Source organism: Megalopta genalis, unplaced genomic scaffold (genome assembly GCF_051020955.1).
Source record: "Megalopta genalis isolate 19385.01 unplaced genomic scaffold, iyMegGena1_principal scaffold0086, whole genome shotgun sequence".
NCBI classification, from domain to species: domain Eukaryota; kingdom Metazoa; phylum Arthropoda; class Insecta; order Hymenoptera; family Halictidae; genus Megalopta; species Megalopta genalis.
Window position 1 is genome coordinate 705,991 of NW_027476155.1, and position 12,575 is coordinate 718,565.

Here is a 12,575-nt window from a genome sequence, read left to right on the forward strand (position 1 = left end):
CTAAGCAGAAGCGGCAAATTGGCGTCGAGTGACGTTTCCTGTTTGCCTCGTACAGTAACGGACAAACGATTGAGGCATCAAGAGAGAAGAAAAAGATCGGCGGAACGCGCCGTGCTTGCAGATCTTCCACAAAATGACGTCCGTCATTTGAAGAGCAATTCGTCATACGAAATACGAGCAAACATCGAATCGTCCAAGAACAATATTTAATATTTAAATTATATGTATATATTTTGATGTAATATTTTTATAGAATATTTTTATATAAATATTTTGCACAATGTTTACGATTGGAAGTCAGTGGAATTCATTTTTTCGTTCGAATCAAATTCACCCTTTTACAAGCGACACTCGCTGTTTTGCAATCGATACTCACCCTCCCACAAATTAAATTCACTTTCGTTAACCTCAGCTTTTGCAAATAAAGTTCTTCTACGTTGTTTTCTGAAACTATTCAAATGAAAATAACATTTACATAGAACAAGGAACATGAAATGCTCGTTTAACAGTAAATTTAGCCGCATCTGTAATTTTCCTTCCAGTTTGGTAATTTCATACGCATATTCATGTAACAATAACGACAATCCGTGGGAGCGATGGTTGCAACAGAATAATTAACAACATCCGACAAAAACTATTTGCCGAAATAATGTTCAATGTTTGAGAGCTTCAACTGTGAAATAAACAAAGGGTGCCTCGTCTGACGGACGTGATCACGCGGTTCCTGTGTCTTCTGGAAGCTGACATCATCTAAAACGATAATGATCTCTGAAGAATTTCGCGAAAAATATTTCCAGCTGAAAAATTGTTAATGTTATATAAGTGAGACACATATTTTCAGATTGAGGAAGGAAACAAATCGAAGAAACAAGTATCAGTTGCATGCTTCGAACTGAAATTAAAATCCGTCGTCTTAAAATTAAGACCGCTGCTACTCTATGCAGCAAAGTCTACCGTAGACGAATACTTTGTATGCTAGCATAATCGCCGGCGGGGGAAGACCGAACCAATATAATCTGGAAAGGGATCAAAGGGGATTTGGTGCGAGGGCAGGCATTCGCATGTTTCGGACACAGGCCAGCTTGAGCACAAGCGACCCCTGATACACGCTAATTAAGCTTTTTTTCTTGTCACGATAATGATTATCTTCAGCTCGCGTTATTACTACGCGTTATTACTGCGTTATTACTACCCATTTCTCGCGTGACGCCGTGAATTTAGGAAAAACCGGCGGCGGCGGCCGTGGTGTGTTCGAAGGATTTCCCTCCGGAAAAGTTGGTTCGAGCCCGGCCGAACTCCGGGGTCAACTTATGCACGGATATATCCGGCTTTGATCGCGCGGCGACCGTTCCGCTCGATAAAAGGAGTCAAGCCCGCCGCGTCGAAGCAGGCCAAATAAACGTATCACGGCTGACGCCTTTGTTCCTGATTATGGAATTTTTTTCGAGCGACGCGCAGCGTCCGCGTTTCCTTCTCGCCCGTTTCAGTTTTATTACCGCGAGCCCCGCCACAGCGAGACGCTATTTTTATTCCGGGATTTATAACGGCCAGCTCAGCCGGCCACGAAATATTCTCCCGCCAGGCTTTTCAAAAATTCCACTTTTTTCGGACAACTTTATCCTTAACGCTGCCCCCCACCCACACCATCCTGCACGCTGCTCCATCACGGCCGCGCGAAGGCTACGACCAGCTGAAAAAGCTGAACCGTCCACCGCACTTGCACTTCACTTACAACACCTGCGATTCTTTTCCTCCTTCCGGCGCGGCGGAGCGAGCCGCGAAGGGAACTATCCCCGGCTGAATTAGAGCGTTCCGAGGTGCTGTAACGAAATAAACGCGGACGCCCGGTTCAAACTGCGAACAACGTAATTACAGAGCTGCGCGGGAAGGGCTGGCCGCGCAGGTATGAAAATGAAATAGCGCTGGACAGAGAGTGTTTTTCTTTTTTTATCGGAGCGTCGCGTCGCGACGTTCGCGCGTCGCTCTCGCGGCGAGTTAACGAAAACCGCGGTGTCGCCGTGGGACGGCTTGCCAATATTATTGACGCGAATCTTGGAACAACGGGCAAACAATATCGCGAAATAATAAATAACTTCGTCGCCGTCATTCGCGAAGCTCCGCGAGCGATTATTTGATATACTGCGTGCCCGGAATAACGGGTGGGGGCTGTAGATTCAGTAGCTATGGAAATCAATAGCGGCAATCCCAGCCCTGTAGAACACGATATCAAGGATGTCGTATTCCTGGCACAGATATTGGCAAATACATGTCTATTACATTGTAATTATCTTTTTATTCACCGTCGAATCTTTCTTATAATATATCTCTCGTACGAAATGCGAAACATTTTTAAAATTCTACCTTTGTAATCGTCATTGCTTTTTAATCATTTCTTTAAACTTTCCGATCGACGAAATAATCATAAATTTAATGGATTCTTAACAGAGACTTTATTGTAATTTATTTTTTCACGTTTCGCTGCAAATAAATGAAGATAAAGTTACTGCAAGTGAAATATTACTTGTATTATTTTGTTCGCTGTTTAAACAAAAGTGCGCTTGACTGATACAATTTAGTAAGTCAATTTTGTGCTAGAGTGATTTAATATTATTAAATCATATCGAATTTCATATTTTCTGCGATTCTTCTTTAATATTTTACGTTGAAGCTTCAAAGGGGCTTTCATAAATGAGTTGGTAACAATATCATACGTTATTGCATTTTACAGAGTTTTTAATTTTTTTTCATCATCCACAAATTAAGTGTTTTGACTTAAACCATTTTTTAACGCCTCGTATGTTACAAAAATTTTCCATTATTTATTAAGAGTACAATAGACTCTATATTTATTACAAAAACGTATCGAAACACATCGCACGATTTTTCCGGCCAGTAATGTGCCACTGCTTATGCGTTACTATCGTGTAAGTATAGAAAGCGACCATATACTTATCCGCGATAGTGTTTACACTCGTTTAGAGCATTGGCCATCAGAAGCCCAAGGCAGTAAAAGAGAGCTTATGCGAGCTATAGCGAACATTCCACGAGCCTAGCGAACAGCTGCCTACACATTCATGAAAACCAGCAACAAACCGTCGTAAATCTCCGGCTTCGAGCGTTGCTCTGTTTTGTGCTCGATATCCTATTGAAACCACCCTTTTTGAAGGAGCTTTAAATATGATTCTATTGTAGCGCTAACATGAGATTACGCCCAAAAACCATTCCAATATTTCGTGTCGCGAGTTCAGCCTCCTGACGGGTTCTGAGTACCTGTTTTGGATAATAGAACTTCTGAACAATGGTCCAGTATAAATTTCGAAATACAAAATATGCCGCACATCTATGTATTATTGTTTCGAACTTTCTTCGGAGAACGAACGATAACTGAACTATTTATGCAAATATATCGAATCTTTGGGCAGAATAAAACTTATCCGCAGTTAGTTCGACAAAAGGCTATTGAATATCGATATATCGCACCTCGTAACATTTGTAATCAGTTAAAAAGAATTTTATAATAAAGACATCGGATGAATTTAAGGAACTTAAGGATAGCGAATTTAGTGAATTTGAGTGAATTTTCAAGAGAAAGTTTTAAGTGAATTTAAATAAATTTAATTAAGGATAGCGTTACGTTATCTTCAACTTATTACAATCACTAAAAGAGGAAAGTGAGCTTCAGCTAATTTATATTTTTTACAATTCATTTAGACAATTTTTATTTTGTATTACGATCCGATTTTGCGTAAAGGTCCAACGATAACTATAATTTTCTGATTCGAAGCTAACAAACTCTCATTAGAAATTATTAATAACTTGGACACAATATGATTATGTATCTTCTGATGTTTTTTCTACTTAACAATAATCTGCTAATTCGAAGCTAACAATCTCTCGTCGGGAACAATAACACTTTACAGACATTCCCGATAAAAATTCCTCGGAGTGAATCGCAACTGCGTCGTCTACTCAACTTGGAACCGCCAGTCACCGCTAAATCGCATCGCGTAAACAATAAGTATTAGATACATCGACGAAAGTCAAAGGGATTTCCTCGTCGGGGGGAGTTTAATTAAAAATCTGCGAGCTTTATCGCGCATAAACCCCGCACGGCGTCCTGATACTCCCGATGACATATTTACCGATATCTAACTGAAAAAGGTTAATAAGCGATACACACGTTGCTGGAAGATCGCGCGATTCTATCAACGGCCGAACATTTACTTTAATCAGCCGTGCAACCACAGGCCCGGTTGCTGCTCGCACGGGCCGCACCTGCGCAACGTAACGCGCGTGCCGAGTTAATCCTGACTGACGCGTAATCACGGAAGCCCGGCGGATCCAATTACCAGAAGCAGAACTGGAAATAAGGAAAACAGAGCCGTCAGTGCTCTGATTCGCCTTTACGATAGCGCAAATATTAACGGACAGGGATTAGAACGACGAGTAATTAAGTCACGCAAAGGGAATACGAAGAAACTCGGCTGGATAGGGAGAAATAGAAAGAGGGAGGCAGAGATAGTCAGATCAGAGAGAGAGAGAGAGAGAGAGAGAGAGAGAGAAAGAAAGAGAGTGCTACGTCCCAGTCCATCAGTTCCCCCTCTTCGCATATTTGCGTAATTTTTAGCTAATAGATATATTATTATCACTGTTATTATTATTACTATTATTGATGGATTTTGTTTGGCACGTGGATGACGTCTCTTTCAGATCAAAACAGAATTGACAGACTTTACCATATTTACTTTAATACTAAACTAAGCTGACTATTGTCATACAGCGTTATACTTTGTAAATCCATAGAAGAAATTTCTAACGCAGTCCGCGTCCGTTTTAAAAAAACTGCGAACTGTCCGTCTGAAATATTGCAAGAATGTGTAAGCTCTCGACAACACTTTGTGCATATGGTACAATGCGCAAAATAATCTCAAGACAGATGAAAGTTGGAATTTCATTATTCTTGATTTTCCTCTTAATTCCAGCCGTGCCGGATCCAATTTGTGCCATGAATTACGAAACACGATGTATGACGGGAGCGGATTGCATATTCCATTACGAACGAGTGAAACAAAGAGAAGGAGAGAGAAAGAATAAGAGATAGAGATAGAAATAGAGATAGAGATAGAGGTAGAGATAGAGATAGAGATAGAGATAGAGATAGAGATAGAGAGATAGAGATAGAGAGAGAGAGATACAGAGAGAGAGAGATAGAGAGATAGAAAAAAAATTAGAGAGATAGAGAGATAGAGAGATAGAAAATTAAAGAGATAGAGAGATAGAGAGATACAGAGATAGCGAGATAGAGAGATAGAGAGATAGAGAGATAGAGAGATAGCGAGATAAAGAGATAGAGAGATAGAGAGATAGAAAATTAAAGAGATAGAGAGATAGAGAGATAGAGAGAGATAGAGAGATAGAGATATATAAAATTAGAGAGTTAGGGAGATATAGAATTAGCGAGTTAGAGAGATATAAAATTATAGAGTTAGAGAGTTACAGAGATAGAAAGATGGAGATAGAATAAGAGATAGAAATAGAGATAGAAATAGTGATATATGAAATGAGAAAGAAAGAGAGAATAAGAGATAAGGAGAGAGCGAGGGCGTGAAAGAGAGAGTGAGATGGACATTAGATCGAAATACTCGACGCACCATAATCCTCGAGCAGATTTCAGCCATCATATTTTAGATTTAGACCATCGCCGAACTAACTGCTCAGAGAACCTGCTAACGAGGAGCGCCCTCCGGTTTTCGCTGATCGGAGAAAGTAGATTCCAGAGACCCTCGTTTGAGAACAGATCGTTTATAAGTTACCCTCGAAAAGCGATTTTTATACAAACCACTGCATTGATACATGGAAAGGTACTCTATGCGATTGAGTTGAACGTTTCATGATTAATTTTACGCGGAAGGGTCGCATTTAGCTGCGTTTTGCTATTTTCTTTTGAATCTTTGCGAGCTCAGTTCTTATTTCTTTTAATTATTTAACCTTACGTATTCTATTAGCAATGTGAGCAGTTATGATTTCTCTGTGAAAAATATTAAAATTTTTTCAATTTCAGTGTCTCTTCTTATTTACCAAAGTAGGTGTTCGAAGAAAACTATGCTTAATGTGAACAGAATATTCCAGTTTTTCGACACAAAATTACAAACCTTGAAAAATCGTTCTAATTTACCGATTATCTATTTTTATGAAATAATGAAAAAATTATTGACTAAAATAAAATTGTACTGAGTACTCTCCTGAACAAGATACTATAATCTAATTCACATTATAAATGCAAGAATATATTTAAGCAATGATAACTAAACAGTGGATTTTATGCACTTTTTTACAAAGAAAGACTAACACAGAAGCAAAACTGTGCAGACATTAGAAGAATTCGAAAATCTCTTTCAATTCTGCACGATTTATTAAAATGATTAAATCTTGAACGACATTTCCGCCTGATCTATATTCTCTACAGTTAACACACATAATTTTTCATTATCATAAAGATCCACGGTGCAATGATTACTCCGAAACTGTTGCGCAAAATCAAATTGCACTATCTCAAGTCTCCTAAAAATCCTCAGCAAGACTAAGAACCTGAAGAGGTATTCCGCGGTCTATAATACGATAACTGTAAAATCTAAGCACAACTGAAAAGCTAGCCTCAAGAGAAGCATAGAATTAGAGCTAATTGCGCGGGAACAGGTGTTAGTGGTTGAACGTTTCACGAAGAAGGGAATTCGCTGTAGAACGTAAAAAGAAAAGCATTCCTTTAAGAGGAAATTGCTGGCTGAAGTCACGGAAATACTAAAAAGAACGTTGACCAGCGTTCAAGGTCCCTTGCCGCATTCTCATAACTCCCATTGCAGACATTTCCGCAGGGCTGATAGGCAAATTCGAAATAAGACCGTTTTGCATAATAATACGGCGACGGGACGGAGGGAAGGTCAAAGATTAATGTATACATTCGTGTATCGATCGGTGGTGGCGGGCGTTGTTTGAGTATTACGCGAGCCGGCTGAGGAATGCGAAGGATTTACGGAAGTGCGTCAAACGAGAAACAGAAACACAACTCGCCAGAACAAACTAATAAAAATGTTGCCACCGGTGCGTACACTTACACAGCGACGCTCTCGGTGCGAGGGTGCACAATGAACCGGAAACGGATACGCATAATTTAATGGGACGAAACGATACACAGGTCGGTACGACACACACTTTTATTAGCTCTGCGGATATTTATTAGTCTGCAATAATGGATAATTATTGTGAGTCCGGTGTTTTACAGGATAAAAGTAAATTTTGCTGGCGGCACGGTTTCCCGATATGTCAACATTAATTCGCGTTGCCGAATTTAATTTATAAAATCGGACCGCGTTTCGGTGAGCAAACAATGCGAACTTATACGGAACGGAATGCCCGATTTTTTGAAATATGAAAACTATTTCCGGTTCGCGCTGCGTCCGTTCTATCGCGGTTCGTTGTATCGAATTTATCGATAATTTCGACGAGAAGAATTTCAAGAAAATAAGAGAAAAAGAAAGGAAACGATATAATAACGAACGACCCGGGCCGGAATGTATCATTTGTCGCATTTAATTTGAGTAATGGATTATTCATAGAGTGTTATGAAAATATTTTTTTCCGATTCGTGTCACGAGAGAAAAACAACGTTCAACATCAAAGTGCAAAATGTTTTCATACACACAGGTTCTGCTCAATCATTCGGAACAGGGTTCCCTTTTGACGCGGGGCAAAGCCGTCGTTCGCTATATCTTGACATATTTTACATTTTTGTTCCGGCATAGTGTTTCCTATTCTAGACAGCGCCGGTCGAGCTAGGATAATGCGAAATACGTTATAATAAATGAAAAAAGAGTGCAGGCATTTTTTGTTTGCCCGCTATGTGACTGCGATGTCATAGAATATCAAAAGGGAAATACGGTTCCCCTTTAACCAACCAACGGCGATGCTGGAGGTCTATTCTGGCCTGCCGTTTTCTTTTCAGCTTTTTTTTCGAAAATCAGAGTACGCTGCGATTTTTAGCACAACTCTCCGGGCTGTCGGACTACGCGTCGAGCCGGCGAACGTTTATTGCTAAACAGCGAAGCAACGTTAAAGCAATAACGTTAAGTAACGTTCCGTGGCGCGCATTGCTCGTTTGTATTATGTGTTGCCATTCCGTGTAAGAGGACGTTGTGTTTCTAACTCACATAAGTGGATCAGAGCTTTGTTCAAACAATCAAAACGACGGTTTTTACGGGGAAAGTTGCTAAGTGTTGTCGATACACGGAAACTTATCGGCCAACGCGAAACTGAGGAATCCACGAAAGAAACTAGTTATCGGTTATCAAAGTTGGATCATCCAGGGTGATTCGCGTGGCGCCGCGTGTGTTTAACGAACACCTGGCGAACCACCGTGCTATCCACGACAGCGGGCAAACGATTAAGACGGGAACAAGGATATTGGTAAAATGCACCAATGTTGCAAATCTTCTCCGAAATGACGCACGGTGGGCAAAGTGGCAAAGTTGCCTGTCAAATTCGAAGAACTTTTGATAAAAATTAGATAAAGCGACGTTTTCTTTTACGCGAAAAAAACTGAAGTGTTGCAGAATAAACGAAAAAAGAGAGAATCCACTATTTTTTGATCTCGAAAATTTATGTTAAACTTGAAATATTCCATCGAAATTGTGATTTATTCAGTACCGTGTTGCATTTTTTAGTGACATGCAGATTTTTACGCGCTCATTTCAAATCGTAAAATTTATCTACCACTTTTGAAGTTCGAAAAAAAGACCAGCGTGTTACCAAATCACAATCCTGAAATGGTAGATGAATTTTGCGACGGGATCTGAAACGAGTGTGTCAAAATCAAATAAAAATGAAATATTATAAAGAAGTAGATGGTTAAAAAAAACGAGAACCACCGTGCATTCGATCAATTGTTGACGTAAACGTTGGATTGGCAATTACGCTGACGCCCTGTCATCGTTCCTTCCGTAAACTCTCCTCTCATTTACATTTTTCCAAAGATGCAGAAAATCATGCACGTGTTGCCGCGAAAGTTATCGATTTATACCGAATGCATATTTAGCTCCGCCGTGCACGATTAACGAACGTTTAACGAGAGACAAGTTGGAAGCAAAAATGAAGATAAGCAGGGTTCGTGCGGAACGTAATCTATGGGTCCATAAAATCTGCAATTTGTGGCTGAATTATTCCCTTCAGGAGCATACGCACGCTTCACCATAGTTTAACCTATACATCTATCTCTACCTGTACCTCTATCTCTACCTCTACGCCTGTATCTCTACATCAACCTCTACCTCTACCTCTACCTGTACCTCTAACGCTACGCCTGTACCTACTACATCTACCACTACCTCTACGCCAATGCCTCTACCTCTACGCCTGTACCTCTACCTCTACTTCTACGCCTGTACTTCTACCTCTACCACTACCTCTACCTTTACGCCTCTACCTCTACCTATACCTCTACCTCTACCTTTGCGCCTGTAAGTCTACCTCTACCTCTGCGTATGTACCTCTACCTCTACCTCTACCTCTACCTCTACCTCTACCTCTACCTTTACCTCTACCTCTACCTCTGCCTCTACCTCTACCTCTACCTCTACCTCTACCTCTACCTCTACCTCTACCTTTACCTCTACCTCTACCTCTGCCTCTACCTCTACCTCTACCTCTACCTCTACCATTGTACTTCTTCCGCTGCCTCTACCTCTACGCATGTACCTCTACCTCTACATCTACAAATGTACCTCTACCTCCACCTCTATGCATGTACATCTACTTCTACCTCTACGCATGTATCTCTACCTCTACCTCTACATCTACCTCTACATCTACTACCACTGTCTGTACCTCTACCTCTACCACTACCTCTACGTCTACGCCTATACGTCTACCTCTACCTCTACCTCTACCTCTACCTCTACCTCTACCTCTACCTCTATCTTTACGCCTGTACATCTACCTCTGCCTCTACATCTACGCATGTACCCCTACCTCTATCTCTACCTATGACTCTACCTTTACCTCGACCTCTGCCTCCATTCTACCGCTACGCCTGTACCTCTACCTCTACCTGTACCTCTACCTCTACCTCTACGACTACGCCTGTAGCTCTACCTCTACCTCTACGCCTGTACCTCTATCACCACCTCTATCTCTACCCTTGTGCCTGATACCTCTACCTCTACCTCTACGTCTGTACGTCTAGCTCTACCTCTACCTCTACCTCTACGTCTGTACCTCTACTTCTACCTCTACGCACGTTGCTCTAACTCTACCCCTACGCATGTACCTCTACCTCGACCACTACCTCAACCTATACTTCTACCTCAACCTCTACCTCTACGCATGTACCTCGACCTCTACCTCTACGTCAGTACCTCTACCTCTACGTCAGTACCTCTACCTCTACGTCTGTACCTCTACCTCTACCTCTACCTCCACATCTACCTCTACCTCCACCTCTACCTCTACCTTTCCGCCTGTACTTCTACCTCTACCTCTACCTCTACCTTTGCGCCTGTACTTCTACCTCTACCTCTACCTCTACCTTGGCGTCTGTACTTCTACCTCTAACTTTACGCCTGTAATATACCTCTACCTTTACGCCTGTACATCTACCTCTACCACCACCTCTACCTCTACCTCTACCTCTACCTCTACCTCTACTTCTACGCATGTGCCTCTACCTCTACCTATACCTCTACCTTTGCGCCTGTGACTCGACCTCTACCTCTCCGTATTTACCTCTACCTCTACCTCTACCTCCATCACTATCTCTACCTCTACCTCTACGCCTGTACCACCACCTCTACCACTACCTCTACGCCTGTACCTCTACCACTACACCTGTACCTCTGCCTCTACGATCGTACCTCTAACTCTGCGCCTGTACATCTACATCTACCTCTACACATGTGCCTCTACCTCTACCTCTATCTCTACTTCTACCTCTACCTCTGCCGCTACTTCCATGCCTTTACCTCAACCACTACCTCTACGCATGTACCTCTAACAATGTAAGAACAACGTATAACAATGTAGAACAACGTAACACTGTTTTAAAGAACAACATGAGACAACGTAAAACACCGCAAAATTACGTAAAAAGAAAGTAAAACAACGTAAAACAACGTAAATCAGCAATGCGAAACAAAGAAAAACGCGGTAAAACAACGTAGAGCAATGTAAATCATCAATGTGAACCAAAGTAAAACAACGTAACACAACGTAAAGCAATGTAAAACAATATAAAACAACGTAAAAATAATGTATAACAGTGTAGACCAACGTAATACGGTATTAACCAACAACGTGAGACACCGTAAAAGAACGTAAAACAAGGTAAATCAACGCAGAACTACGTAAAGACAAAGTAAAACAACGTAAACAATGTAAATCATCAATGTGAACCAAAGTAAAACAACGTAACACAACGTAAAGCAATGTGAAACACTATAAAACAATGTGAAAACAAGGTATAACAACGTAGAACTACGTACTACTGTTTTCAAAACAACGCCAAACAAACCAAACAATGTAAAGCACCTTAAAATAACGTAAATCGTAAATGCGAAACAAAGTAAAACAACGTAACACAACGTAAAGCAATGCAAGACAATATAAAACGACGTGAAAATAATGTATAGCATGGATTTCAAGGCAACTCGTTTGTTTCGCATGCATTTGAAGCTAGATCATTTATATCTCAATTACTCGAAGCTAAATCATTTGTTTCGCATGAATATGAAGCTAAATCATATGTTTCGCATTAATTTAAACCTAAATCATGTGTTTCGCATGAATTTGTAGCTAAATCATGTTTTTCGCATGGATTTGAAGCTAATCCATGTGTTTCGAATGATTTTGAAGCTAGATCGTGTGTTTCTCATGGATTTGAAATAAATTCGTTTGTTTCGTATGTATTTGAAGCTAGATCATTTATATCTCAATTACTTGAAGCTAAATCATTTGTTTCGCATGGATTTGAAGTAAACTCGTTTGTTTCGCATGCATTTGAAGCTAGATTATTTATGTCTCAATTACTAGAAGCTAAATCATTTGCTTCGCAAGTACTTGAAGCTAAACCTTCTATTTTGCATTGAGTTGAAGCTAAATCATTTTTTTCGCATGGATTTGAAGCTAAACCATGTGTCTCGCATGATTTTTAAGCTTAATCTTGTGTTTCGCATGGATTTGAAGTTAACTCGTTTGTTTCGCATGCATTTGAAGCTAGATCATTTATATCTCAATTACTTGAAGCTAAATCATTTGTTCCGCATGCATTTGAAGTTAACTCGCTTGTTTCGCATGCAGTTGAAGCTAGATCATTTATATCTCAATTACTAGAAGTTAAATCATTTGTTCCGCATGAATTTGAAGGTAACTCATTTGTTTCGCAATCTCTTGAAGCTAGATATTTTATATCGCAATTGTTCGAAGCTAAATCTTTTGTTTCGCATGGATTTGAAGGTAACGCGTTTGTTTCGCATGCATGTGAAGCTAGATCAGTCACATCTCAATTACTTGAAGCTAAATCATTTGTTTCG